General features: G+C 49.7%; 1 protein-coding gene and 1 long non-coding RNA gene across 16 annotated transcripts in view; one reads left to right on the plus strand and one right to left on the minus strand.

Annotated features, from left to right (window-relative positions):
• ANKRD11 (ankyrin repeat domain containing 11) overlaps positions 1 to 18,109 on the minus strand; it is a 180,711-nt gene extending 162,602 nt beyond the window's left edge. For 6 of the 10 annotated variants that reach the window (XM_047846188.1, XM_047846191.1, XM_047846183.1 and 3 more), the window contains exon 1: positions 17,957 to 18,109. The gene's annotated coding sequence lies outside the window, so the exon portion shown is untranslated. The remainder of the gene's footprint in view (positions 1 to 17,956) is intronic. The other 4 variants (XM_047846190.1, XM_047846196.1, XM_047846195.1 and 1 more) reach the window with 1 other exon arrangement.
• A 500-nt stretch (positions 18,110 to 18,609) lies between these two features.
• Positions 18,610 to 27,675, plus strand: LOC125158850 (uncharacterized). Of its 6 annotated transcripts, XR_007149549.1 has the most exons (5): positions 18,610 to 19,075; positions 23,196 to 23,889; positions 24,638 to 24,706; positions 24,980 to 26,367; positions 27,240 to 27,675. It is a non-coding gene; the product is annotated as an uncharacterized LOC125158850 (long non-coding RNA). The 6 variants fall into 6 exon arrangements; XR_007149546.1 differs by lacking the exon at positions 23,196 to 23,889 and having other exon boundaries at positions 18,610 to 19,654; XR_007149550.1 differs by lacking the exon at positions 23,196 to 23,889 and having other exon boundaries at positions 18,610 to 19,654; positions 26,013 to 26,367.
• The last annotated feature ends 229 nt before the right edge of the window (positions 27,676 to 27,904 follow it).

The following is a 27,904-nucleotide window of genomic DNA, read 5'->3' on the forward strand; positions in this document are numbered from 1 at the left end:
TTAAGTGTGACAAAGGTAATGTGATTGCGTAAGACACAGGCCTAAATGAAGTTTGAATCAAGTGTACGGTAAAGTGCTAATTGGTAAATCTGAGTGATACGCACAGGATGTTCATTTTACCATTCTACTTTTCTGTATTTCATAATAAAAAGTAAGATGAACGCTCCTTTAAAAAAATGTGTTACTGGTGCAGCTGCTGTGGAAAACACTTTGGCAGTTCCTCAAAAAGTTAAACATAGAATCACCATGTGATCCAGCAACTCCACTTCTGGGTATATCCCCAAAAGAACGGAAAGCAGGAACCTGGACAGACATATGCACACCAATGTCCACGGCAGCATTATTCACAATAGCTAAGACACGGAAACAACCCCAGTATTCATCAACAGAGAAACAAAACTGGTGGGACGCCTGAGTGGCTCAGTCAGTTAAAGTGGCCGACTTAGGTTCAGGTCATGATCTCTCAGTTCATGGGTTTGAGCCCCGCGTCAGGCTCTGTGCCGACAGCTTGAAGCCTGGAACCTGCTTTAGATTCTGTGTCTCGGGGCGCCTGGGTGGCGCAGTCGGTTAAGCGTCTGACTTCAGCCAGGTCACGATCTCGCGGTCCGTGAGTTCGAGCCCCGCGTCGGGCTCTGGGCTGATGGCTCAGAGCCTGGAGCCTGCTTCCGATTCTGTGTCTCCCTCTCTCTCTGCCCCTCCCCCGTTCATGCTCTGTCTCTCTCTGTCCCAAAAATAAATAAACGTTGAAAAAAAAAAACTTTAGATTCTGTGTCTCGTTCTCTCTGCCGCAACCCTGCTTGTGCTCTCTCTCTCTCTCTCAAAAATAAATAAACATTAAAAAACAAAGAAAAAGAAAATTGGTATGTACATACAATGGAATATTATTCAGCCTTAAAAAGGAAGGATATTCTAACAACAGGATGAACCTTGAAACCATTATGCTAAGTGAAATAAGCCAGACACAAATGTACAAATACTTATGATTCCACTTAAAGGAAGTACCTAGAGTCATCAAGTTGACAGAAAGTAGAATGGTGGTTAACAGGAACTGGGGGAGGGATAAGTGCGGAGTTATTGTTTAATGGGGACAGACTTTCCGTTTGGAGCAACAAAAAAGTGCTGGAAACAGTGGTGATGATTACACAACACTGTGAATGCCCTTAATGCCACTGAATTAGACACTTGTAAGATAAAAGGGTAAGTTTTGTTATTTATAATCACAATAAAAAATACAAAACAAAGATGGGAAGTTTATGAATATATAGATCAAGGTCACAACCCCCAACTCTACACCAGAGAGACCTCTGGCTAAAAATGAACAAGTACAGATACCCTCAGTTTTTTGACAGTTTGAGTTAGGCCACTTGGCTTTTATGAAAGACCTATACTGGTACCAGCTTTCATTAACCGAAAGAAATCCAAAGAGCATTTTTGCTTTTGCAAAACAAGAATTTCAGGGGCACCTGGGTGGCTCAGTTGGCTGAGGGTCCGACTCTTTGTTTCGGCTCAAGTCATGATCTAACGGCTCACGGGACTGAGCCCCGAGTGGGGCTCTGTGCAGACAATGCTGAGCCTGCTTGGGATTCTCTCTCTCCCTCTTGCTCTGCCCCTCCCCTCCCTCAAAAATAAATCAACTTAAAAGAACTGTTTTTACAAAAACAGAATTCAGGGGCCCCACCCAGCTCCTTCCCCAGGAACTACACTCAGAATCCTAGCATCAAGGGGCACCTGGGTGGCTCAGCTGGTTAAGCATACAACTCTTTGTTTCAGCTCAGGTCATGATCTCACAGGTCCTGAGTTTGGGCCCTGCGTCCAGCTCTGCATGGCAGCCTGGAGCCTGCTTGGTATTCTCCCTACCCCTCCTCCATTTGCGCTGTCTCTGTCTCTCTCAAAATACAGAAATAAAGCTTAAAAAAAGGGGGGGGGGGGGGCGCTTGTGTGGCTCAGTTGTCTAAGCGTCTGAATTTGCCTCAGGTCACGAACTTGTGGTTTCAGAGTTCAAGCCTCCCTACAGGCTCTGTGCTGACAGCTCAGAGCCTGAAGCCTGCTTCTGATTCTGTGTCTCCCTCACTCTCTGCCCCTCCCCCCCCACTCATGCTCTGTCTCTCAAAAATGAATAAACGTTAAAAAAAAATTGTTAAAAAAAAAAAGAAGAATCTCTTCATCAAGCCTCCAGAGCTTTGAACTGGATCCTTAAGCTTCTGTGCTTTACCTCGATTTATTTTGTGTAACCATTAGCAGGAGGTGTCCTGAGATAGGAGAAAAGCCTAACAGACGTTTTTTGACTCTGGGAACACTCAAAATTTTTTCCATACAAATCAATGGTAGCTGCTTCCTTGCTTTACATCATTTCAGCTTAGAAAAAGGCTTCTCAGGAGCGCTCTATTTTCGGACAGGAGGAGAAACTTGTAAAAGGCAAAAATCAACCCTGCGATGCGGGAACTTTCTAAACTATTCCCTGAAAACCTGGCTAAGTATCGCAGTATTTAAGATGAGGATCACCCTTTTCTTTTCTTTCTTCTTCTTCTTCTTTTTTTTTTTTAATGTTTCCTCATTTTTGAGAGAGCGGGAGAGGGGCAGAGAGAGGGGGACAGAGGATCCGAAGTGGGATCTGCGCTGACAGCAGCGAGCCAGGATGCGGGGCTCAGACTCACGAACCCTCACGAACCGTGGGATCGTGGCCAGAGCGGAAGCCAGACGCTCAACAGACTGGGCCCCCCAGGTGCCCTGACGAACACCATCGTCCTAACCAGCTTACTTCAACCACATCTGAAGATACCTCTTCATTAAACTGACTCACCTGATACAAAGTGCTTAGCTACAAGCAAGCTCTATCAAAATCTTGATAACGAGGACCCAGAACCCTACGTCAAAGCCATTACCCTTTTTCCTCAACACACTGGACGTAAGCTGACCTCACTGGACGCTAGAGCCTCAGAGAAGTTACAGGCAGAACACAGCCGGGGCGTGTTTTCTTCCTTTCTTCAAGTTTTCAGAGCACTGCTGATTGCACACCTTTGGGTATGATTTAATTGTGCTTCATGAAAAAGGGCTCACCGTAAAATACTTTCAGAATTATTAAACACGACTGACACATTTTTAAATGTTAAACATTCGACCTCACATTTGTTTCTGGGTATTCTTCTATATCCAGCTTATTACGGCTTCAAAAGAAAAACAAAAGAAATGTTTTTAATGGTTTAACGTGCGGAGTGCTTAATAAATTGGTCCTGAGGCTTACTTTTTCAGAAACAGTTCCCAACTAGTCTCCACCAGGACACAAAGGACAAGTGCTCGGCCAGTCTGGACCCGGACTGTGGGGAGCAGCACGCACACCCTCGGGGCTGGCAGGCCCAGGCCCAGAAACTCCCCCGTGACTCGAGGGCCGTGCTAGGACTGCCAGGGTGCACGCGGGAACCATCACCCTGACAGACGGCCCAACTGCAACAATGACAGAAGGAAAGACGACAAGTAGAGGATAAGGAAAGGCAAATCGTTGGGGTCTACCGTTCTTTTGAAATCTCTCAAATCTATACAAAAATAAGAGATCCTATTCCTCACGTCAGCAGCAGTATGTAGACCCCAGCCCTACACCAGTAACCAACCTGATGTCCCCCGTCCCTCCAGAGAACATTCTCCCCTCACCCCCCAAGTCAACACACAGGGTCCCAAAGAGACAGCGCTCGGGCCTCACAGCGTCCCCCACAAGCCACCTGGAGGTCCTTCTCACGACAGCCTGGCACCCTTGCTGTACTCAACAGTCACAGCAGCAGCGGGAGACTCCTTCCTGGGACTGTGTCCTGTGCTCAGACCCGATGGCTGGCGGAGAGCAGTCCTCCGGCGCATTCCTGGCACGACCACCAGCAACCAGCAGCTTCTTCCTAGGAATTTTTCGTTAGGACTTCTCATAAACAAGTCTCCATGCTTAATGAAAACCCTTATTCCCATTAACTCTCACATCAAAGAACCACACCTCAACAAAATGAAACCTTGATCATTCCCAAGTTTTCCACAACGAGGTGGTATGGAAAACTAAACGTGCCTGAACTGAGCCACCCTCCAGCGACCCACGGGCCCTCACATGAAATGACCCACGCCAGGTAAACATCCCACCTCTGCTAACTCTACGGACAATGTGCCACCCTGCTCCCACAGTGCCTATGAGTTTTGGGTGTCAGGGAACTGACCTGGGAGAGGGTAGTGTCACCAGAAGAACATTAATTACCAGGCAGGTTTGCCTCCTCTATGAAACAGATGTGACTTGATACAAAAAAGATCTCATTACTCAGAAACGACTTTTCATAACGCCGAGGACTATTTAAAGCAGCCTGAAAAACTACTTCCCTAGACTAACCAGCACGTGACACTCACTCCTGTATCAATTCAGTTTACAGACTATGTGTAAGTGCTAACCTTTCACATCTTTCCAAGCGAAGTCACCCTACAGGCGCACACTCCAGCAACAATGACTGGGCAGAGAGGAGCAGCAGTCAGAGCCGGTGAGCCATGTGGACTTCAGAGCACTCCCGGCTGCCACAAAAAATCCCGTGGCCTCGTCCTGTTCAAGAGGTTTTTAAATGGCACTCGTAGCACTAAGTGAACACCAGCGAGATCTTGCCACGCTCTCTGTTTTTTTTCCAGTTTTACTGACAAATAATGGACACACATCCCTGTGTAAGTTCAAGGGGAACAGCAGGCCAGCCTCATCTATCGTTCCTGTGTTAACGATTTACACACCAGGTTCAGCTAACATCATCTTCCCACACAGACACAACAGAAAGGAAAATGAGAAAAAAACGGTTTTCTCCTTGTGCTGAGAACTCTTAGGACTTACTCTTAACGACCAACCGTCCCGTGTGTCACACAGCACCGGGAGCTCGGCACACCCCCAGTGCTTACTCATCTGATAACTACAAGTTTGTACCTTTTCACCACCACCTCCAAGTTGCCCCTCCCCCCACCAAGTCTGAGCTCCTTTTCCGAGTTCGGCTTTTGTTTTGTTTTGTTTGGATTCCATACAGTATTTATCTTTCTCCGCCTGACTTATTTCACTGAGCACAATGCCTTCAAGGCCCATCATGTTGCCACACACGGAGGATTTCCTCATTTTTTGATGACTGAATAGTATTTCATCGGACCACAACTTTTTCATCCGTCGCCCGTCAGTGGGACATTTAGGTTGTTTTCTCAGCTACCGTAAATAACGCTGCAACGAACGTAGGGTGCGGATGCCTTCTCGAGAGAGTATCTGCATTTCCTGTGGATATATTCCTAGAATGGGTTGCTGGATCATAGGGTAGTTCTATTTTTGCCTTTTGAGGATCCTCCATACTGTTTTCCATAATGGCCGCACCGCTTTGCATTCCCACCAGCAGCGCTCAAGGGCTCCCTTTCCCCCACATCCACGCCAGTATGTGTTACCTTTTGTGCTTTTTACCATGGCCGTTTCAAAAGGTGTGAGATGACAGCTCGTTATGGTTTTGATTTGCATCTGCCTGATGCCTAGTGATGCTGGGCATCTTTTCATGTATCCGCCGGCCTTTTGTAGATCTCCTTTGGAGAAATGTCCACTCAGGTTCTTTGCCCATTTCTTAATTGCATTATTCTGGTTTTTGTTTTTTGGGGGGTTTTTGCTATTCAGTTATATGAGTTTTTTATATATTTTGCATATTAACCTCTTATCAGATATATGGTTTACAAATATCTTCTCCCTTTTCGTAAGCAGTCCTTCCATTTTGTTGATGGTTCCCTTTGCTATCATGAACCTCTTTGTTAAGGAAAGCTCCACGCGTCAAGAAGAGAAAACCCAAGTGATAACATGATGTTAACAATAGAACATTAGTATAAACTCACTAACATCTGGAACAAACTTGACTTTTACGTTTTACAATTCAAAGAGTAATTTTTACTGCTTAATTAAATCACAACATTTGAGAAACAGGCCCATATGGGAATAAAAACTTAAAACCACTGCCTCAGTTATACAACGCTCTGCCCACCTGAAATCACAGCCCTCCAAAGTATTCCCGGACAAACAAACAATAACAACCCAACCTAGTTAGGGTGAGGAAAGGCCACGACTGCTGAGGGACTTTGCAGGAGTCCTCCAACCCACCCCCCTCCCTGCTGTGACTGGCAGCCGTCATCACTGGAGTCAGGGGCACCCGTAATTTACAAAATCCAGACTGCGTTGCTCTGCAGCTCCTACATGCAGTCTGCAAATCAAGAAAGGATGACTGGCAGGGCACCTGGGTGGCTCAGCGGGTTAAGTGTCCACCTCTTGGTTTCGGCTCAGATCATGAGCCCTCGGTTCGTGAGTTCAAGCCCCACGTGGGGCTCTGTGCTGACAGTGCAGAGCCTACTTGGGATGCTCATTCTCTCTCTCTCTCCCCCCTCCCATGCACACGCGTGCTCTCTCAAAATAAACAAATAAACTTAAAAAATAATTTTATTTATTTTTTTACCAAGAAAGGAGAAGTGGCAAGAAAGGCAGAGACCTACAGAACTAACCATGGAACCAGAGGCTGGATTAGCTCTGTGACAGTATAACAACTATAAAAATTTTTCTCCCTCAAAGAAACAGCAGCTGTCAACCAGTGGAAGGAAAAATGTGCAATGTGATAGAGGGGCTGGTAACAAGGAGATTTAGCCGAAGTGTGGAGAGTGTAAGTAAAAGCAAACAGAAAGGGGGCGCCAGGGTGGCTCAGTCGGTTGGGCGTCCGCCTTCAGCTCAGCTCATGATCTCATGGTTTGTGGGTTCGAGCCCCGCATTGGGCTCTGTGCTGACAGCTCAGAGCCTGGAGCCTGCTTCGGATTCTGTGTCTCCCTCTCTCTCTGACCCTCCCCCGTTCATGCTCTGTCTCTCTCTGTCTCAAAAATAAGTAAACATTAAAAAAAAATTTTTTTTTAAATAAAAAAAAAGTAAAAGAAAGAAGTTAGCACACCACACACGAGTAGTCCATCCGTGGCCAAGGCAACTCCCTTTAAGAGCACCCTGTCCTGGGCACCTGCAATGGTCAGGCTGTCCGAAACACATATTTGCGCTCCACCCTGATTTCTGCAATGCGATGAAACTACATTCAACTTAAGAGTCCAGCCAACAGAGACAGCCACACAACAGAAAGCTGCCTACGCCAGACGCCCAGAGTCTCACTACTGCCCAACCACAGACAGACACAAGGACAAAGCCCCTCTGCCCCAGCACATGGTAACAGTGCTGTGACGGAGCAGGAAAAAGCCTACATTCTACCGACTTAAAGCAAATCAGGAATACTCTCAGGCTAGTTAATATGCTTGGCACACGTTCCAAGTGTTACATGTTTGTTATATGGAGTACACTTCCTGACTGGTATCATTCCTCTTCTGAAGCCACAAGCCTGTTTCCTAAGTCATTAACTTTTAAGATTGATCTTTCACGCAAACATTGATCAGGTATCTATCGATACACGCACTGACATATTTAAAATGTAAAACAAACACAAGTCATAAGTCTAACGAAGTTCGGAGTGTCTGGCTGGCCCTGTCAGTAGAGTCAGAGTGTACCCTGATCTCAGGGTTGGGAGTTCAAGCCCGTGCTGGGTATAGAGATTACTCTGGGCAAAACAACAAGACAGCAAATCCTTCTGCAGTGCCTGCACTAGCAGGTTATTTCTCCAGCCCCCCAAATCTCCAGCCCTCCTATATGAACCCAAAACTACTATCCTTGGCCTGCAGCTCACACGATCTCAACCAGACTGCCCCTGTCTTGGACACGAGGTCTGCACTCCTGGCCTCCGCCCGTCAGACTGCACCATGACAGCAGGGGCGTCTCCACCCCCTGGGCCCCGGCCCCCCTCCTGTCTCTCTTCCGTGGCCTCCCACGCTCCGTCTCTGCCACACCTCCTCACCTGCCATCACCTCTCGCCAGACTGCCCCTCACTTGTCTGCCCCATTCCATCCACCGAGTCAACTCACCTCCCATTTTCCAGCATTGTGTATAAATACATGTTAGTCAGCACCACTTGGCCTGGACGACTCGCTCACGCAGCGCACCTGAACCCCCTCCCCATTTCAAGGTCCTCTGGATGCTTTAGGAAGGTCTTAGCCCACGCTGCCCTCCTCCGATGACAGGGCCGCCTCCCCCCACCCCCCGTCTGGGGCGCTCCCCAAGCTCTGCCAGGCCTTCGGCCAGGCTCTGTCACAAGCCCCCCACTCCTCGCTTTTCTGGGATGGGCCTTGCTGCCACTCACTTGAATTCAAGTTATGCTCCTACGACAAATTTTACACCCCCCATCATCCATTTCCAACTAGCTGTTTTACATTTTTACCTGGAAAACGTGCACCTACTTTCTACAGCAGTGTTGCTGGTGTGAGCTTTCCTAAACCTGATGATTTGCCCAGAAACGGAGGGCGGTGGTCAAAGTACGAACTGGAAGACACAAGGCTGACCCTGCATTCGCCTGCCTCCAAGAGCGGCAGCCAACTCCCTGTTTCTCCTCCCCTCCTCGAGTTCAGGCCCAGGAGCGCTGCAAAGCCTCCTCCCGGTGCCGCTCTGACCTCCATCTGGCCATCCACCACCTTCACCCTGGGACACACCAGGGGCAGTGCCCCACCCCCTCCTCGGAAGACCCGGTCTTACACAATTTGAGCCCAGTCCGTTTTCCCAGCTTCATCTGCCGCTGTTTGTTTCCAAGGGCTGCGTGTTCAAACAGGTCTAGCTGGCAAGTCCCACATCACAGCCTATCTCCCAGTCCTTCCCACAGTCTTTGACAGCCTCACCCTGCGTTCTGCACCCCGATATCTCACCGATTCTTTTCAGTTTTTTTTAATGTTTATTTATTTGCGAGAGGCAGAGAGACAGGGAGACAGAGAATCCGAAGCAGGCTCCAGGCTCTGAGCTGTCAGCACAGAGCCCGACGTGGGGCTCCAACGCACACACAGCGAGACCATGACCTGAGCCAAAGTTGGAAGTTTAACAGATTGAGCCCCCCCAGGTACCCCTTTCACCGATTCTTAAGTAACACTTCCTCCGTGACATCTCCCAGACTTCAGAGCCAGAAATGCTTTCTCTCCTCTCAACTCCTATCTCATGTCACAGCACCCCCCCCCCCAACCTCTCTTCCTTCCCAACCTCAGGGTGGGGCCGTGTCTCAGTCCCTCTGTGCACCCACAACACAGCCTGGCCCAAGGAGCAGTGAGTAAGAGTGACTAAACCAATGTAACGTGGGAAAAGCAAAGTGTGTCTAGTCTGACGAGTCCCCTCCATAAGACAAGTAATTCATTCCAGTTGCAAAAAAAATTTAAGACTGCTCTCCTACTATAAGGCAGCCTGCATTTAGAAAAGCAGTCAGAGAAACCCAGAAGTCAGTGGTACAGAGCTTTGTAACTGTGCCAAATGGGTGAATGGTTACAAAGACATAAAAACAAACCCTGTACTCTTCAAAATCGTCAAGGTCATGGGCACCTCGGCGGCTCAGTCGGTTGAGCATCCTTGGTAGGGGCTCAGGTCATGATCTCACGGTTTGTGAGATTGAGCCCCACATCAGACTCCACACTGACAGCATGCAGCCTGCTTGGGATTCTCTCTCCCTCTCTCTCTGCCCCTCCTCCACTCATTCTCATTCTCTCCCTCTCTCTGTCTCTCTCAAATAAACAAACTTTAAAACCTGTCAAGGTCATAAAAAACAAGATCCGAGAAACTACTACAGACAGGAAGAGACTAAAGAAACATTAACTAAATGTAATGTAGGATCCTGAAACACTAAAAGGAACTCAGTGGAAAAATGGGTGAAATCTGAATGAAGTCTGGGGTTCAATTAATAGTAATATACCAATGTTGATCTCATAGCTTTCACAACCTTAGCAGTGTTATGGGAAATGTTACCATTCAAGAACCTGGTCTAGTACTACTGTGTGTCCTACTTCTGTATATCTAAAATTATTCCAAAATAAAAGTTTATTTAAAAAAACAAAAAAAAAAAAGCCAGACCTCATCCAGGACAAGTATTTCTACCACATTCACTAACTCCCCATCAATGCCAGACTACACTGGCTGACTGATGGCTGAGTCTTCCCAGAGCCAAGATGGTTCTGGTGAACTGAGGCAAAGCACCAGAGCCAGCTCTATGACCTGATCCAACCTCACGTTATGACCGCATCCATGGAACCCTAGCATAGCCAGCAAAACACTGCTCCCAAAGAGTCCCTATTCTAATCCCTGGAACTTGTGGGTATTTGAGGTCACACGGCAAAGCGGAATTACGTTTGCAGATGGAATTAAGGTCTAATCAGCAGACAGGGTGCATATGCTAGGTTATCCAGGTGGGCCCAATATAATCACAAAGGTCCTCAAAAGTGGAACAGTGAGACAGAACAGAGTAGAAAGGAGATGTGACACTGGAAAGTCACAGAGATGCAAAACTGCAGGCTTCCAAGATGGAGAAGAGGGGGGCACCCGGGGGCTCAGACTGTTGAGCGTCCGACTATGGCTCAGGTCACAATCTCACAGCTCTCAAGTTCAAGCCCTGCATCGGGCTCACTGCTCCCCATGCAGTGCACGCTTAGAATCCTCTGTCCCCCTCCTCTCTCTGCCCCTTTCCCACTGGCACTCTCTCAAAAATAAATAAGACGGTTTTTTTAATTTTATAAAAGCCCTTAAAAAAAAAAAAAAAAGAAGGAAAAAAGGTGCAGAAAGGAGCCACAGGCCCAGGAATGTGAAGAGCCACTAAGAGACGAAGAGGCAAGGAAACAGTGTCCCCCGGAGCCCTCAGCAGGAACTGGCCCTGCCAACACCTGGATTTTCCCCCTTGAGATTCGCGTCCGGCTCCTAGTCTACAGGACTGTACAATAACACATCTATGTGGTTTTAAACCTCCAAGTCTGTGCTAATTTGTTACAGCAGCTATAGAAAAGTAAGTGACACGACTGAAATACAAAAACACAAGCACTCCTCCCAAGTGGGAGTGCACGTGCTTCCCTCACCCCCCCCCACGTCCTGTGGCACCATCTAACGTAACTCAGCCTTCCTCATCGTCTGTTCCTCAGCCCCCTTGGGCCAACACATTTGGGGGCTTCAAAGAAAACTATCAAGGAAAGGAAAGGAGGAGACTATAGGTTAGATTCCAGGACAAAGATGTTCTTCCCAACTTGCTAACCCCTCACTGCGCCTTTAGCCTTCAAATAGCCTTTTGCAGAAAATGAGAGTTACTGCTTCAACACAGTCCTCTTTAAAACGTCACTCATCTGGGGGCGCCTGGCTGGCGCAGTGGGTGGAGCACGCAGCTCTCAACCTCCGGCTCGTGAGCTCTAGCTCCACGTTGGGTGTGGAGCCTGCTTTAAAAAATTAAGATAAACGAAAATAAATAAAATGTCCATCATCTGATGAGAACCCACTTTTAGAAGAATTAGATCTAATCACTTCTCTGAAAAGAAATAAAGCTCCCATGTAAATTTCACTAAGGCTGCATCTGCAGAAAATTAAACCATGAGCAAAAGCACAGATCACTTTTCCAAGCTTCATACATAAAGACAAAGGACACAATTCAAAAATTACCTCTTAAGTGTTAAGGAAAAATTTTCCTACAAGAAAATACTTTGAGTTTTAGCGTATTTAATCTAGTAATCTCGAAACTAAAATACTTCAAATTTCAGGTGGACTGTTCTCGACGTAATCCAAACACATCAGGAGCAAATCATCTACGTCTGGAAAGGAAAAGAGTCACAAAGTCTAAACATGCCTTGAAACCGGAGCCCCAGGAAGGGCTGGGGCATTAAGCTAAGGACCCTGTCAGTTTCAGACCCCAAAACCTGGGCTTTCTTTTCTATCATCCACAAGGTCAGAGCTTTTCTTTTCAAGCGTTCTGCATATCCTTGAAGTAGCCAGGCATTTTTGTAATTAAAAAAAAAAAAAATTCCTTCAAGAGTGCTGCTTTGGGGTTTTTTGTTGTTGTTGTTCTTTATTTTTACTTCCTGTTTCACAGGATGTAAAACCACACTTTAGAAACACGGTGCGTGCTAGCAAGGCTTTATCTCTCAAGAGTAATAAGGTTCTTCGCTGCTTCCCTCACCTTCTGTATCTTAGACACATTTATACGGTACACCTGCAATGATTTCAAGTTTACGTCATCACACAGAATTAAGTGAAAATCTTATTTTGCTAGATATGAATGCAGTGGAACACAAAGCAATCATAACTTAAGCCAAAACCTTACGCAAACGTCTCATTATTTAGAAAGTCATTATTCCAGGACATTAGCATCCTGGCTCTGGAGCCTGCCATTACAAGGAGTGGGACACTTTCTATTAATGCCCTGAGAAAAGAACTCTATTTGCTACATTTTAGATGAAAACTAACCTCTGATATCACATTTATTAAGCACTCACAAGTTAAAATTTCAATTTCACCATTCTAAAAGGGCACACTGTACAGTTAAGCAATTGGAGGGGAGGGGGATTTTATGAAATTCTATCTAACCTTGACAAAAATTGTGATCTAGGTGATCGAAATGTTTTACGTTGAGAAAAGGCCAACGCTTCTATACAGTGAACTGGTGCGCACTGGTTTCTTCACAAGTGGAAAACAAGTGCCTACAGATTTTGAGGCTAACAAGTAATTCACCGCACAGATGCCAAGGGCAGAGCTGGCAACTTGGGTCCTGCCCTCAGCCAGCCAGGAAGGACACTGTAACTCCCACAACGGCCTCGGCCTAGGCGCGGGGGTGGCCGGCAGCCTCCACCCGGCAACAGAACTGTCAGTCCTTCCAGCCCTCGGAAACCTCAGCTGTACTAATGGGACAGACCTCTTTTATTTTCACAATGCAAACCCACTCAACTCTTTAGTCACAGATCAGCTTCAAAACTGTGGGATTTCTTAAGTTTTAGAATGGTGTCCCTAAATGCTTTCAACCACAACCAATTCCCCTCACCCCTCACTTACCTAAAAAGTTAAAACCACACAAATTAAGCACACTCTTATCTAAACCAAAAATTCAAGTCTCTGTCACCCAAATTGTAGCCATAATTAGTCTCTTCAAAAATCAATCTTTTTGCCAATTATGTAACAGGTTCATTTTTTTTTTTTTTTAAATCAGAAAACATAAGTGGTAAAAAAAAAAAAAAATAACATACAGTTCCATTTTGGTGTATTTCCCTCCAAAGAGATTACTTTTTTGGTCATCAAAATGCTAAAACTGGGGTAGGAAGGACATTAAGGTGCCAACTCCATTCTGGAGAATTTATATTTAAACAGAAGCTTTAGCCTCAAAGCTCAGGAGCATTTATTACAACAGCTTAGGAGTCAAAAAAAAAAAAAAAAAAAAAAGGTAAGATAAAATGCTAAAACTTTCCAGGTACTCCACTGCCATACTAAACCACTGCTTACGTTACAAGGGGCCAGAAGGTGCTCAAAGTTCTAAACTAAACACAGCAGGAAACTACACTCAGCAGGCTTTCACCTTTGCCCCGAAAGCAGCAATCTCACTAAAACCGCTTCCAGGAGGCATTTTCCTTCCCACAAAGACAACCTTTCCGTTAATTATTGTCCTTAGGTGTTGTTCTGTGCCGATCTTAAATGTCAGATCCCATACCTTTGTCTAAATTGTAAAGAAAATTTGTAATGAAAACAAATGGAAAAATGGCTGAAATCACACAGCATCATTCCTAGTCAAATAAATGAAAGTTCCTCATCCCAAGTTCTCCTTTCAAAGTCATTCAAATACGGTATTTCCATATAGAGTCTTTAAACAATTCAACAAGTCTTTCTTGAGCTACTTCTAGAACAAGTGTCATGCCCTAGGAGCAATCACGGAGACCAACCCTGTCACTAAGCATGCAGTCCTTCTTTTCACAGGGCAGATGTAATCCAACCACTGCATATTCCATCGATTCTGCTAAGTCCTTTTGTATTTATTTATTAACGTCTTCGAGAGAGGCAGTTAAAGCAGGGGAGAAGGGGGGGGGGGGGGAGAGGGAGAGAGAGAACCTTAAACAGGCTCCACGCTTAGCGCAGAGCACAGCGCAGGGCTCGATCCCACAACCCTGGGATCATGACCTGGGCTGAAATCAAGAGCTGGAAGCTCAACCAACTAAGCCGCCCAGGCCCCCAACTGTGTTTATGTGGCTCTAACAAGGTGGAGTGGCATATTCCTTGGGAGTGAATATTTGACTAAGACCCAGAGGCTGGAGGGAGTCATCCTGTAGCTCTGGACGAGCAAAGATTTGCAAGGGAGGCAACAATGTGCACTCAGCAGGGCCCTGTTCCAGACGGAGGACCAGCATGTGTCGAGGCCATGAGAGAATACGGCACGTGTCCCAATCCAGGAAATGGAAGCCAATGTAGCCAAAGCATCCGGAGTTAAGAGGGAGAGTGATGGGGGATCACATGGGGGGCTTCGGGGGAAGAGGTCACGCAATTAGGGTTAGACTGTTAATAACCACTTGGGACCTTACCATAAAAATAACATTTGTAGTTCTACCGTACCATAAAACACTATTTACAGACAGTTTTGAGTGTGGAGGGAGAGAAACAGAGTTAAGCACAGAAGAATAACAAAAACCAACAAGGAAACACATAGCTTGGTCTGACTTGGCTTAAAGGATACCACGAATAAGACCCATCAAACAGTAAAAAGAGCCACCTCGGAATAGAAACATCTTGATCAGAATTAACAACCTAGTTGTTAAAGTGGATCATTTCCTAAGCCTTTTAGGCTTTCTATGCTGATTATCTCTAACTGCTTGAGTTCCAGGAGCTGAGGACTGACCCCTTCTTTCCTACAGCTGTAAAATAAAACTGGAAAAGTTGAATTGCACAAAAAAATCCATTTGAAATACAACTGAGAGAACACATACTGGGGCACCCGGGTGGCTCAGTCGGTTAAGCGTCCGACTTCGGCTCAGGTCACGATCTCACGGTTCATGGGTTCAAGCCTCTCGTCAGGCTCTGTGCCGCCAGCTCGGAGCCTGGAGCCCGCCTCGGATCCTGTGTTCTCCCTCTCTCTGCCCCTCCCCCGCTCACGCTCAATCTCTCCCTCAAAAGTAAACAAACAAAAAAATTAAGAAAACGCATAGTAAAAAATGTCAAGACAATGACTTTTAGTTATTGGGGTTCATTTAATTTCTTCAGGAGGCTCTCGTCAAACGGGCCATGCAAAACGCGCCCGCCCAGGGCATGGACCCACCCGACGGCAGTAAGTGACACAGTGCGCAGTCAGCATTCTGCCTTTAACTAGCAGATATCCTATTAGAGAAAGCTCACCCACCACGCTTACCATGTGAGGGATGAAGGGCCTTACACGGGGCAGTGGACGGATCAAAACACTTATTTTGGCAACAAATGCAGATTATGCTCTGAACCAGCATTTACTGACACTCTCTAATTATGTTATTTCATTGATAATGGGCTCGTTGCCCGTATGCAAAATAACTGTGCTACACTGGATAAAACATAACCTTACTGTATCAAATGTACTTAAAAACCCAAGGCACACACAGCCTCTAGAAAAATACTCTCAAATACAAACAGCAGAGCTCAGCTCTGTCCGTGGAAAGTTCTGCTTGTCACCGTATCAACACTGTAATTACAGAGAACATGACAGCCTCCAGTCGTAAGCAGCCCATCTGGTTTAGAGAGATGAACGGCGGTGCCGTGTGATTAGCGTGGCTGGTCTGCAGCGGGTCTAGAACATCTGACAGGCCCCGGCGAGGAAGACAGCTGACACAAAGTTAGAACTGCAAATGAGGAACTTGAGACTATGTGACACCTTTCAAAACAAACTTCTGGTAAATTCTATGTATATTTTGCCACAACTTAAAACAATATTGAGGGAAAAAACCTCTGAAAGTTTCAAAGTTGGATCAAGTTTAGCAATATCTTGAGGGAGCTTTTTAACTAAGTCAGGAGGCACGCACAAAGGACACAGAAAAATGTCAAAGCTACTTGGTCTTTGTCTCCTCCCAGCCCATTCAGGAGGGCCAGCCTATCCACCGACCGGGATCCAGCTCCAGCTCGGAGCACCAACTACACAGAGGACAGCAGCTGAATGGAGGGCGGGGGAGGCAACTCCGAGATAAGGATCCGATTCAAGGGTCACAATCAAAGTTGAGCAAGATGTTTTTCCTTTTTTCTTTTTTTAACTGCAGTTTCAAAGGAATATCAGAAGCCTTGTGCAATCAGTCTCCAAAGACACAACACAGAGCAGGTCTTCCGGGACAACATTTCGGATGAGAAATCAAGGTCTCCAAATGAACGGAACACACGTCTGGGGGTCTCTGATTTGCAACTATTCAAGCTATGCCATTGACCGGGTTTGCAGGAACCAAAATAGCAACTGTTTCAACTGCACTGTTTCCACCAGCAATATCCTGTTACACAGCTTTGCTGAGCGCCGCTCCTCACTCCGCCACAGGCACCAAAATATTCTAAGGTTTGCAACTCAACAACGGTGCGCACTTTCACTCCTTAGCTTAAAAGGAATGTTGAGCATACTGCTCAAATCACTTCAAAAACTGCCACCTTACAAGAAAGCCTGAAATTCGATTTTTCCACCGGGAAATCTGCAAAACCATCCTGTTCTTGCAAAGGGATAGAAAACTTCCTATAACCTGTAGAAACCAGGAAACCTAGGCATGCCGCATCTCAACTGCCGGAGAGAAAATGGTTTTCAAAGCACAGGGCCAGCTTAGGCCAGCTTAATCTTTCAAAGCCTCTTCCAAAAACCCTTGGACGCCGAGATACAGGCTAGCTTTCCAAAAGAACAGCAGAAGCAGTAAAACCTTGATGAGGCACCAGGAAAAGAGCAGACCTCAAGAAAAACGAAGAGTTCTTCACCCCCATCCACAAACGGCAAAGACACAAAATTTAACAGCACAATCCCTCTTTGAGAGAAGACTGAATCCATGTGGCATGGCCAGCCACACACACACACACACACACACACACACTCGCTCGCTCGCTCACTCACTCACACACACACACACACTCACTCACTCACTCGCAGCTACCGCCCTGCCAGGGGATGATGAAATGAGGAACGGAAATTAACATTTCAGGCAACGTCTCACATTGTTCCTTGAGGCCAAGGACTGCTGTTGCAGCCGCCACCGCCACCGCTTCCCTCCCACCCGCCCCCCAGTCCCGCCTACCCTCCCCCCAGACGACACCCCCGCGCCGCTGCCCCGCATTCCTGCCCCTCCGCGGGCCTACGCGCGCCTCCTGCACCCCCGGCGCCCCCACTCTCCCTTCACGACTCCCGTCCGCCCGCCCCCTCCGGCTCGGAGCCCGAGAACCGCCTGCTCCCATTTCAAAACAGTGATAATAATAGGGACGCTGGGAATAACAACTACAACCGACACTGCGAACGCACCCCTCCCTCGGGTCAGAGGTCGGCGCACCCGCTCCCCAGGTGCCCGGGGCCCCCGTCGGCCCCTCACGGCCGCCCCGAGCCCTCCCAAGTCCCCCAGGCGCACTCTCAACCCCTCACGGCTGCCCAGCCCCCCCCCGCCCCCCGCCAGGCCCACCTGGAGCCCCCGTCGGCCCCGCGCGGCTGCCCAGAGCCCCCGCAGGCCCCCTCACGGCTGTCTGGGCCCCCAGGCCCACCCAGAGCCGCCGTCAGTCCCTTCACGGCTGCCCCTGGCCCCGCAGGCCCACCCAGAACCCCACCCGGAGCCCCTCACGGCGGCCCCGGGGCCTCCAGGCCCACCCGGAGCCCCTCACGGCTGCCCGGGCCTCCCAGGCCCACCCGCAGCCGAGCGTCGGCCCTCCACGGCTGCCCGGGCGCCCCCCCCCCCCGCTTCCGGCCCCCCAGGGGCCCCCCGTCAGCCCCTCACGGCTGCTCGGGCCCCCCGGAGCCCCAAGTCGGCCCCTCGGGCCCCCCGGCGCCTGCCGCGCTGCTCCGCCAAGAGAGGAGGCCTGCAGGCCTCGAGGCGGCCCCACGCCCGGGCGCCCGCCCCGACCCCCGGCCCGGCCCGCGGCGGCTCTCACCGGCTCCCGGCTGCACGGCTCCGCGGGGCTCAGCGGCGGCGCGCGGGCGAGGCCATGCAGCCCCAGCCCGTCCCCCGGCCCGAGCGGGAAGGCGGCGGCGGCGGCGGCGGGCTCCGAGCGCCGGCGAAGCGGCGAGGCCGGCGGGAGGCGAGCCCGCCCCTCGGGCGCGGCCAGGCTCGGGCGGCGCCGCGGCGGCGCGGGCGCTCACTGAGGGGACGTCGGGCCGCGCGCTCGGCGGCGGCGCCTCCCCGCCTGGGGCCCTCGCTCCATCGCGCTCCGGCTCGGCGGCCTCTGGCTCCCGGACCCGGCGGCGGCTGCGGCGGGCGCCGGCCGCATGAGACGCCGCCGCCCATTGGCCCGCCGTATCCGCCTCCGCCATTGGCCCGCTGCGGCCGGGCACAGGACTGCGCACGTCACGGCGTCGGGGAGGAAGTGCGCCGGCGGGGGTGAAGGGGCGGCAGCGAGAGGGACAGCTTCGGTGACAGGCCTGGGGCGGGACCAGAGGACGTTCCGGGACGGATTGGTCAAAGTCGTGCGTCCGGGCGCACGGCACGTTGGGAAGCGAGCAGCTGGATTGGCTGCTTGCCTCGCAGGGGGGGGCGGGCCTTTTGTTCCCGGACGCGACGATTGGTCTTTCCAAATGCCGGAAGCGACGAGGGGAACGGTCGAAAGCCGGGATCCAGCGTCCACGGAGCGGGGAGATGAGGTATCGGCGGCGCTGGGCCTCAGCCCGGCAGCCTCGGTCCCTGGTCCGAGTCCCCCCGCCCGCGCGGCTTGAGGAGACCAGGCGGCGCGCGCTGGTGCGGGCGGACCGCGGCCGTCGCGCCCCTGCCCTGTGGTTAAGTGGAGGCGCGCGCGGTGCTCTGCGTGCGGCGGGTGCGGGCAGCGCGGGAAGCAAGGACCGCGCCCGCCTCGCAGGGCCACCGGGAGGACTGCGCGAGGAGTGTGCGCGGCCCTTGGCCGGGACTCGGCACGTAGGGAACTGGTCCCTCCGCAGCGGCTGCCTTCCAGGTTCCGATTTCCCCGCTCCCAGCCAGTAACTTCCCTGGGTGAGCGGGGCGCCGTGGGCTGTCGAGCACCCTCGGGATGATGACCCAGGGTCCCGGTGGACACCTCATTGTAAGGATTCCCTGGGAACACTGATAAAATTGGGACTCCGGACCCCACGCCCACTTGCGTAAATCTAGATGGAGGGAAGGAGGAATTAGGATTTTCTATGTTGGTCTCTGATAATACTCATCCTTGGAAAATTTTCAAAATCACTGACCTTAGCCAATCCAATACTCTCTAGAGGGAATTTGCCTTGGAAATAGTCTGACAAGGTAAAAGCAAAGAATTTTAACAGAAACAGAACTTGTAAGTAAAAACTACAGTAGAGAAAAGAAATACAGAGTAAAGTGAAAGAAGCCATTTAGTGCATTTATTCAGAGAGGTTTATTGCCATGGGCCAAACACTGTATCAAGCCCTGGAAAGTCGACGGGAACAGAGCAGGTGGAGTCCTTACCAGCTGGGATTTAGCGTCAGGCCGGGAAAACGTGTTTATCAAACAGCCACACAATATGCACTTTGAGAAAGACGTACAAGGAGTTATGAAAGAATATTGAGTGAAAACCAGGTCTAGTCTGGGGGAGTGGCTTGCAAAAGATTTCCATAAGGTGTTACACTCGAACTGCTGCTGTCAGAAGTCTGAGGAAGAGGTGAGTAGATGGGAGAATATTCTAGGTCTGCTGTCCAATAGGATAGCTTCTAGCCACATAGGACTGTTAAGTACTGGAGATGTGAGTCCAAACTGACATGTACTGTGAATATAAAATACACACCAGATTTCAGACTTAGCACGAAGAAGAAAAGAATGTAAAATATCTCAAAAAAATGTTTTTATTACACATGGAAGTGATAGTACTTTGGATAATGGCATTAAATAAAATATAGCTTTGAAACTAATTTTATCCTTTTTTTTCCCCTAATCATTGCTACCAGGAAATTTTGTTTTTATTACTAAGAAATGTTACTTTGTATAAGCAGGCTCCACACCCAACATGGGCCTCGAACTCTCGACCTGGAGATCAAGAGTTGGGTGCTCTACCAACTGAGCCAGCCAGGCACCCCAACTGCTAGGAAATTTTATTTTTTTTTAATTTTTTTTTCAACGTTTATTTATTTTTTGGGGGACAGAGAGAGACAGAGCGTGAACAGGGGAGGGGCAGAGAGAGAGGGAGACACAGAATCGGAAACAGGCTCCAGGCTCCGAGCCATCAGCCCAGAGCCTGAAGCGGGGCTCAAACCCACGGACCATGAGATCGTGACCTGGCTGAAGTCGGACGCCTAACCGACTGCGCCACCCAGGCGCCCCCCAACTGCTAGGAAATTTTAAATGCCATCCTGGCTGCATTCAGTTTCGTGGGCAAAGGAGCAAGCTAACTGGTGCCCTTAAGTTGTTGGAGAGGGTTGAGGTGGCCCAAGGGGCCATATTCACGTATTTAAGGCTTTTAAGTGCCCGCTGTGTTTTCAGCACTGTTGTAAGACCTCCGTGAAATGCAGGGCAATGGGGGCAGAGGAGGCATGCTGTTTTTAATATAAGTTAGTAGGTGAAGAACTCAGATAAGATCATCTTTGAGGAGGACCCCGGGGGTGAAGCAAGGCGTGATTTGGAGAAAATCACCCCAGGTGGGGCAGGAAGGAGCCCCACAAGCACAGAGTAAAGCTCAGGCAAACAAGATGAGGAAGATGTCTGAGCAAGGGTCCCACTTGGAGTTGGGAAATCGCCCTAAGCCACTGCAGGGTCGCAGGACCACGAGCCGTGGCCTGACCTACTGTTGAAGGATCACTCAAGACGACGAGAGCACAGAGAAGGTGGGGCGAGGCAGCAGTGCCATTGTGCCTGCGAGTCTGGGATGTGTTTTGAAGACAGAGTTGGCAGGACTTGTGGGTTGTACGAGAGAAGGGTCTGGGCTGAAGTCACCACCGGATGGCAGGGCTCCAGGGGGGATAGAGCTTTGGGCTGAAAAACTGGGAGTTTACTTTTATACAGTTAAGTGCAAGATGCTTGGGTCTCCATGTGGGTGATGGGTTGGGGGGGTGGCAACCACAGAAAGCAGAGAGGTAGCTAGGCACAGGTGAGGCCTCGCAGGCACACAAATGATTTTTTTTTTTTTTTTTAAGTTTATTTTTGAGAGAGAGAGGGAGACACAGGAACAGAAGCAGGCTCCAGGTCCCAGCTGTCAGCACAGAGCCCGATTTGGGGCTCAGACTCACAAACCCAGAGATCGTGACCTGAGCCAAAGTCGGATGCTTAACTGACTGAGCCCCCCAGGTGCCCTGGCACACGAATGATTTTTTTAGCCTGCAAGCAGCACCTGCCAGAGAAGGGCTTTAATCAGGAAGCACAGGGACAGAGTCCTGTTCTAAAACACCGCTTTTGAAACAGTGTGAAGGTTGAGACCATGATGAGAGGCCAGGTGGGAAGCTGTTGCAATAGTTCCAGAGAAAAGAGAAACAGGAAGGGGGGTGGCGAAGCGGTGAGGACGGCAGAGTAGGAGAGCAGGGGCCGGGTGGAGATAGCATGGCTGAGGCTGGGGGCCCTGACGGGGGCTACCAAAGAGCCAGCATTGCCACACCTTCCATTTTTTTCCATGGAAACCAGAAACCAAATTTTTATAGGACAGTTCAGTAAAAACAATTTGCCAAACATGTGGGCCAAACAAAACAAATTAGATCTACAAATTCCTCCTCTGGATCCCCACAGGCTAGTTCTCCGCAGGGTAGTATCCTCCCCACAGGCTTTCCTGGCAAGCCTGTTTGCTTTAATGCAGTTACCTGGACCCACCGGGAGATTCAGGTTCAAGAAACCAAGATCCTGCCCAAAGCATTTATGTTGCAGTATGTCTCTGTTCCCCAGGAGCCAAAAGAAGAAATTATTGATTAAACATAAGCCAAATGTGGCTTCAGAAAAATCCAGTGCCCTGGTGATGCTTGACGCCCTCCCAGAGAAGAAATGATGTGACCTTTTACTCCTAAGCCAAGCTGCTTGAAGTGACTCTCCACCCTCCGCAGGACACCACCTGCCCCCCCCCCCGCCCCCCCATGTGGACCCGGAGAGTGATGGTGCACGGGTGAGGCTCTTCTCACCCTTGCAAAACTGCCGGAGGCTGCTGCTGAAAGGGAGGCGGCCCAGCCACCTTGTTTTCTGTCTGCTTCCTCTTCTACGCAAGTGGCAGAAGTGGCCAGAGCAGGCCCACATTCTGACCCCTTCCCTTCTGCCTGTTACCCCAAGGCCAAGCCAGCCCCGCCCCAGCCCTGTGGTCAACCCCAGCTCTCCAGCATTCTTCACATTAGAATCTGGAACCACAACGAATTATCACGTGCTTTGCTTCCACCGTAGCTCGTGACGCACGGCCCTCCCAAACCTCAGAGGAAGGACTAACTGCTGTGTGTGGCAAGAGTCAGATGTTCCTGAGACCCCTGGCCCCAGGACCACGGAGGCCACCCCGTCATTTTTAAAACTTTGGACCCAGTATCTTTTCTGTAGCCTACCAGTTTTTATGTCATTTTAAAATCGATATGAAGTATTCTTCTCTTCAATTTCTCACAAATCCAACTAGAAAGGTTGAGAGTAAAAATAAGTCTTCCTAAGACTTCTTTTCCTAGTGAGGGTGTCATAATATTGCATAATGTGTTTTATGTAATGAACGTCAGCTTGCAGAAAGCACGGAGCTTACTCAGCTGGGAGATGAATTGTGTACTCATTCAACAAATGCGTGGGTGCCTGCCGTGTGCTGGACAGCATTACAGCAAAGGCAGAACACAAGTCTCTCAAACACTTTCATGGCCCAGACGGGGATTGAAAGACGGTCTTGTGGCTCTGCAGCTGGCATAGAACATTCCAGAAGCTTGGGTGGGTGGCCATGGTCAGGAAGTGATGTGACACCCATCTGCAGCCCCTCTCTGGGGTTTGTGAAGGAGCCATGGAGGCTTTGTCCTATGCAATCCCTGGAAACCAGCCCCTGCGGTACAGCTGAGCCCTACTTGTAAGGTGGTTGGGACGCCAGCCCTGGGGGGACCACAGTGCTCAGTGTCCGGAATGGTCCATTCACATCCTTTCGCTAATGCTGAATTCAGGGATGATTTAATAACAAATTCCCCAAACTGTCCCTGGGTACTTTAAGATATCTTTAGCTGAAGAGGAACTCACAAAAGATAATCTTGAATCTAATCTGAGTCCCCTTTTTATTTTTTTAGTAATCTCTACACCCAACGTGGAGCTCGAACTCATGACCCTGAGATCAAGAATTACATGCTCTTCTGACTGAGCCAGCCAGGCACCCTCAAGTTCCCTTTTTAAGCGCATAAAATTCACATATCTTTGGTAAAGAATAACCCTAATGACATTGGAATTGCCATGATTGAGACTAGGGGTTCACCAACTGTGGTTCAGGGACCCCTGGAGGCCGCCCAAGACCTTTCTTGGGGTCAGCAAAAGTCTGGCAGTTTGGAGGGCATGGCTGCAGGCTGTCAGCAAAGGCAGCTATTCTCAAGAAGGCAATCCAGAGCCCTGGGGTCTGGAAGATTGAGTTGAATGTCACCAGACTGGAAGGTGTACCAGTTAACAAGGGAAGGAGGGAGAGAGGAGTGGTCCCACTGAGTCTGGGGAGAGGGTGAAAGGCTGTGTGCCAAGATAGAGAAGCACCAGGCCTCAGCAGTTTGGAGCTACCAGATGGCCACTGGAGCTGTCCTGCAGGTCACGTATGTACCAGCCTGGTGGTGAGAAGCAGAAACCTTTGGAGATGAGCTTGCTGGAGGGGACGTCCAGGCCCAGGCGGCAGAAGCCCGGAGGATGTCAGTCACTCAGCACTTTCCTGGAGCAGGCAGCCTGGGAATGCTCACCCCTCCCTGCTTCACCAGACTGCTCAGAGACAGAGACTGCGCTTTATGGGTACACGTATCTTTCAAAACAATTATACGGCACTGGGGACAGCAGAGATGCTCAGTATTAAAGGAACTATTCAATGTTGTCCCTGAAACCCAGCTTTACTTTGCAACTTTAAAAAGTATTCAGAAAATAAAAGGACAGAAATGCTACCAGAAAAGAAAGAAAAGAAATGCTACAGGGCTGCTGCTGTGTTTCAGTGTTGAATACTGTGTCCCCTTCCAGTGACCCTGTGGGTGGCACCCACACTGTCCAGCAAGGCTGGCTTCTTGGCACCTGCTAACCACAGAGCTCCCAGGCGAATGTTTGAGTCCCTCCCTTCTGCCTGGAGACAGCTTATGCCCATAGTCTATGGGCTCTGGGTCACTTTGTTTATTCTGCTCAAGAAACTGTAACTTTGGGGCACCTGGGGGGCTTGGTTAAGCATCCGGCTCTTGGCTTTGGCTCAGGTCATGATCTCAGAGGTTGTGGGTTAGAGCCCCACATTGTGCTCTGTGCTGACAGCATAGAGCCTGCTTGGGATTCTCTCTCTTCCTCTCTCTCTTTGCCCCTACCCTGCTCACTCACTCTCTCTCAAAATAGATAAACTTTTAAAAAGGATATTTAAAAAAGAATAATAATAGTAAAAATAATAGAGTCCCTTTCTCTGTGAAGTCGGCACCGGCCACCCCATCTCACGCTTTGTCTCTGCGACCACTTACAATCTCGCGGACCGTGTGCTTTGCTGACGTGGCTGACTTTTGTTTCTCACTAGAACAGAAGCTCAGTGAGGACAAGCATCTGTCCACTGCTGTGTCCCTAGCGCCTAGGTCGTGGCCACAGAGTAAGTACCTGTTAAGGGAAATTTCATTTTATCCCACAAAAATCTATTTTTTTCTCCGGGTTCTTTCATTTTCTGCGACTGCTTTGAGGGCCTCTCACCAATCCCCCAAAAGTCACCACCTGCCCCTTTCGCCCTCCCTCCCCTTCCCCATCTTTCCTTTAGAACCCATAACAGCTCTGGGGAAGGGGGAGGGCTCTTTCCCCTACCCCTCTGTATCTCTCCTCCTTTCTTTTGGCCTGGTTTTGTCCCTTCTCTTTTTGTTCTGCTCTACAGAACACGCGGGAATGAGCCAGCAGTCTCTGAGAACCAGGCGTTAGAAGGTCTCAGTGAACAAAGGCAAGGTTTTCCTTAGCGGGAGGCACACAAGGGAGAGACGTCTGGGAACACTGGCCTGTCGCTGTGTCTCTCCCTGTTACACTGCGGCTGTCCGAGTTCAGTGTGCCTCACGGCAACTTCTACGGAAGTAGGTCCACCGTTGATTTGCTGAAAAGCCATGATGGCCATAGACCTCTAGGATCTAGCAAGCTGGTGAACACTCGGTGCCTTAATGGAAGGGCACAGAGACCTAGGACCGTCCTTGTTCAGGGGAAGAGCATGCTCTGTCCGATCCCGCAAAAAGGAGTCGCTCGGCTGCCCGCTGCTGACTGTGGGTCAGGGAGCGGAGACACGGCGGACCTGGTCACTGGCTACATCCTAGACCAGCAAGCAGAGGACCCTGTTGGCTTCAGGGCACATTCAACTGCAAGCGGTCTGGGGGACCACATACAAAAAGTGAATGCCTTCTTCCTTCAAATGTCTTCTCATTCCCCGAAACAAGTGACCCCTGGGGCCAGGGAGATAGCAAGCTAGTGACTGCCAGGAATAGCTATTAACCAGACATCCAGACGTGGTCCCTCTCTGCTGGTAGCTGAACCCAGATGAGACTTCTGAGCCCACACTGGGGGGTTATGGAGGGAGGGACCCTGGGCCTCTGGCCAGTGACGACTCCCCAGTAGCTAGTGAACCTGGACAGGCAAACCCCAACTTGGACCAACAACACCCCAAAAACCCAACATAAACTTGCATCTAAAGAAACGGGGTGGCTCGTGATGAGGAGACGAGGCGGGGGGGTCCCACCCGCAGTGACTGGATCTGGGGGCGCAAACCAGGTTGCCCCCCGCCTCACCTGCAGCCTTTGCTCCTTTACACATGGGCCTCCTTCTCTCCAACCACGGTTGGCTTTCTGCACAGGGTGGGAAAGGGGGGAGCGGCCTGCTCGGTCCATCCTCTCCATGACCCCAAAGGCAGTCCCTTCATCTTCAAACAGGAGCTCTCAGGAAGGACGCCATTGGCTGGCTTTGCATTCCTGAACCAATCGTCGCGCGGATTAACGCAGCCCTAGGAAGGGCTGGGGTCGCGTGACCAGGGGATCAGGATCGGAGGGGTGGATGTTGCTGAACAGACACGAACAACAGACACCTTCTGTAATCATCACTGTGGTCAGCAGGCTCTCAGGAGACCCTCGATGATGCCCACCCCCTGGAATTCACACCCTGGGGCCGTCCCTGCCACACGCCCCATGTGGTGAAGAGCTCAGGTCTCCTGCCAACAGCCAGGTGAGGGCACCCCCTGGAGAGCCACCCTCCAGCACCAGGAAAGCTTCACCTGGACCGCACCCTTGGGTAAGAGCCAAAACTACTTTCTCAACCACACCCGGACGCCCAATCCTCAGAAAACCGTGTGACACAATGAACATTGTTCTAACTTGCCAAGTGTCAGGCTGATTTGTTCCATAGCAACGGACGGCCGATCGAAGCAACACAGCAAGCTAAGTTAATACATTCAGTAAGTGCTGTCCAGAGCTATGAGGGGTAGCAGTCCGCAGAGAGGGCGTGGACCCTGCCCTTTCCAGGTGTCCCCCGAGACACTGGTCCAGAATCTCACACCCAGCAGTCTAGTGAAACACGGAGCATACATGGCTCTTTAGTCACACACAAATTTCTATACAGGTTGTTTGCGAGTAGAAATGGACTTTTTATCCCTTTAAGAACAAAATCTGTGATTACAAAATCTCATACATATGGTGACTAAAACCCAGCTAACAAGCGATATGAGAAGAAATCACTTCCTAAGAAAGATCTTTAGTTCAGAAACAAAACCTCCCAAAATTCAAAGAAATGAACGAGTTTATTCAAATGCTCCACAAGGAAGTATATCTTATAGAAGACGTCCTAATATTGGCCAAATACCTCGTTGTAGAACAGGTCACTCAGAGCTCTGTGACTCAGCCTTGGCAGCAGGAGCTCAGCAGAGTGACTCTGGGAGCAGTGCTTGCACCGTGCAACCGTCCCAGGGCCTCAGAGGCCAGGGCAAGTGTGGAAGCACCTGTTCTAAGAAAAGACAAACAGCTTACCTTACTTGCTGCCAAGCTGCCCAATTTAGGAAGAAGCAAATAATTGCTCTGATAGGAGAAAGGAAGCCTAGATATTAAAACCAAAAACGGCCCAAAAGATCAATTTGTCTTGACTGCTAACATGTCATTCCTGTTTTACAGACAAGGAGGACAGATGGGGAGCAGCTTGCCTGAAGCAGGAACTTGAGAGCCCAGGACCCCCACCAGCCAAGGAACAGCTGCAGGGGTGGGAGCAGCAGAGGTCCTCTCTGCTCCCTCCTTCCACACCCCCCACCAAGGGTCGCCTAGCTCACAAACACACCTGGTGTCGGAGTGGCAATGCAGGAATCTAGGACATGGGACTGCAACCCGTTCACCGTGAGGTTGCCTCCGCCAGTTAAGGGAAGCCGCGTCCTGATGGACACTGAGTGCACAGAGCCGAGGAAGGACAGTTGAGTAAACAGAGGTTAAGAGGGGGGGCACCTGGGAGCTCAGTCGGTTGAGCATCCGAGTCTCAGGTCATGGTCTCGTGGTTCGTGGGTTTGAGCCCCACGAGCCTGCTTGAGATTTTGTCTCCCTTTCTCTCTCGGCCCCTCCCCTGCTTGCTTTCTCAAAAATAAATGAATAAACATTTTGAATAAATGAATCGATAATCTGTTCTTCCAGAATCTCATTTGCTATGACATCCCAGGAATAACTCCCAGATACGAATGACTTCCGGCTTCATGAGCTGTTTTCACGTACTTTTATTGTATTTTATCTTTATGACGAGACTGTGGGAAACCTAAGGCTGCTATTAGCCTCACTCTGTAGATAATTATTATCCC

Source organism: Prionailurus viverrinus, unplaced genomic scaffold (assembly GCF_022837055.1).
Source record: "Prionailurus viverrinus isolate Anna unplaced genomic scaffold, UM_Priviv_1.0 scaffold_38, whole genome shotgun sequence".
Classification (NCBI taxonomy): domain Eukaryota; kingdom Metazoa; phylum Chordata; class Mammalia; order Carnivora; family Felidae; genus Prionailurus; species Prionailurus viverrinus.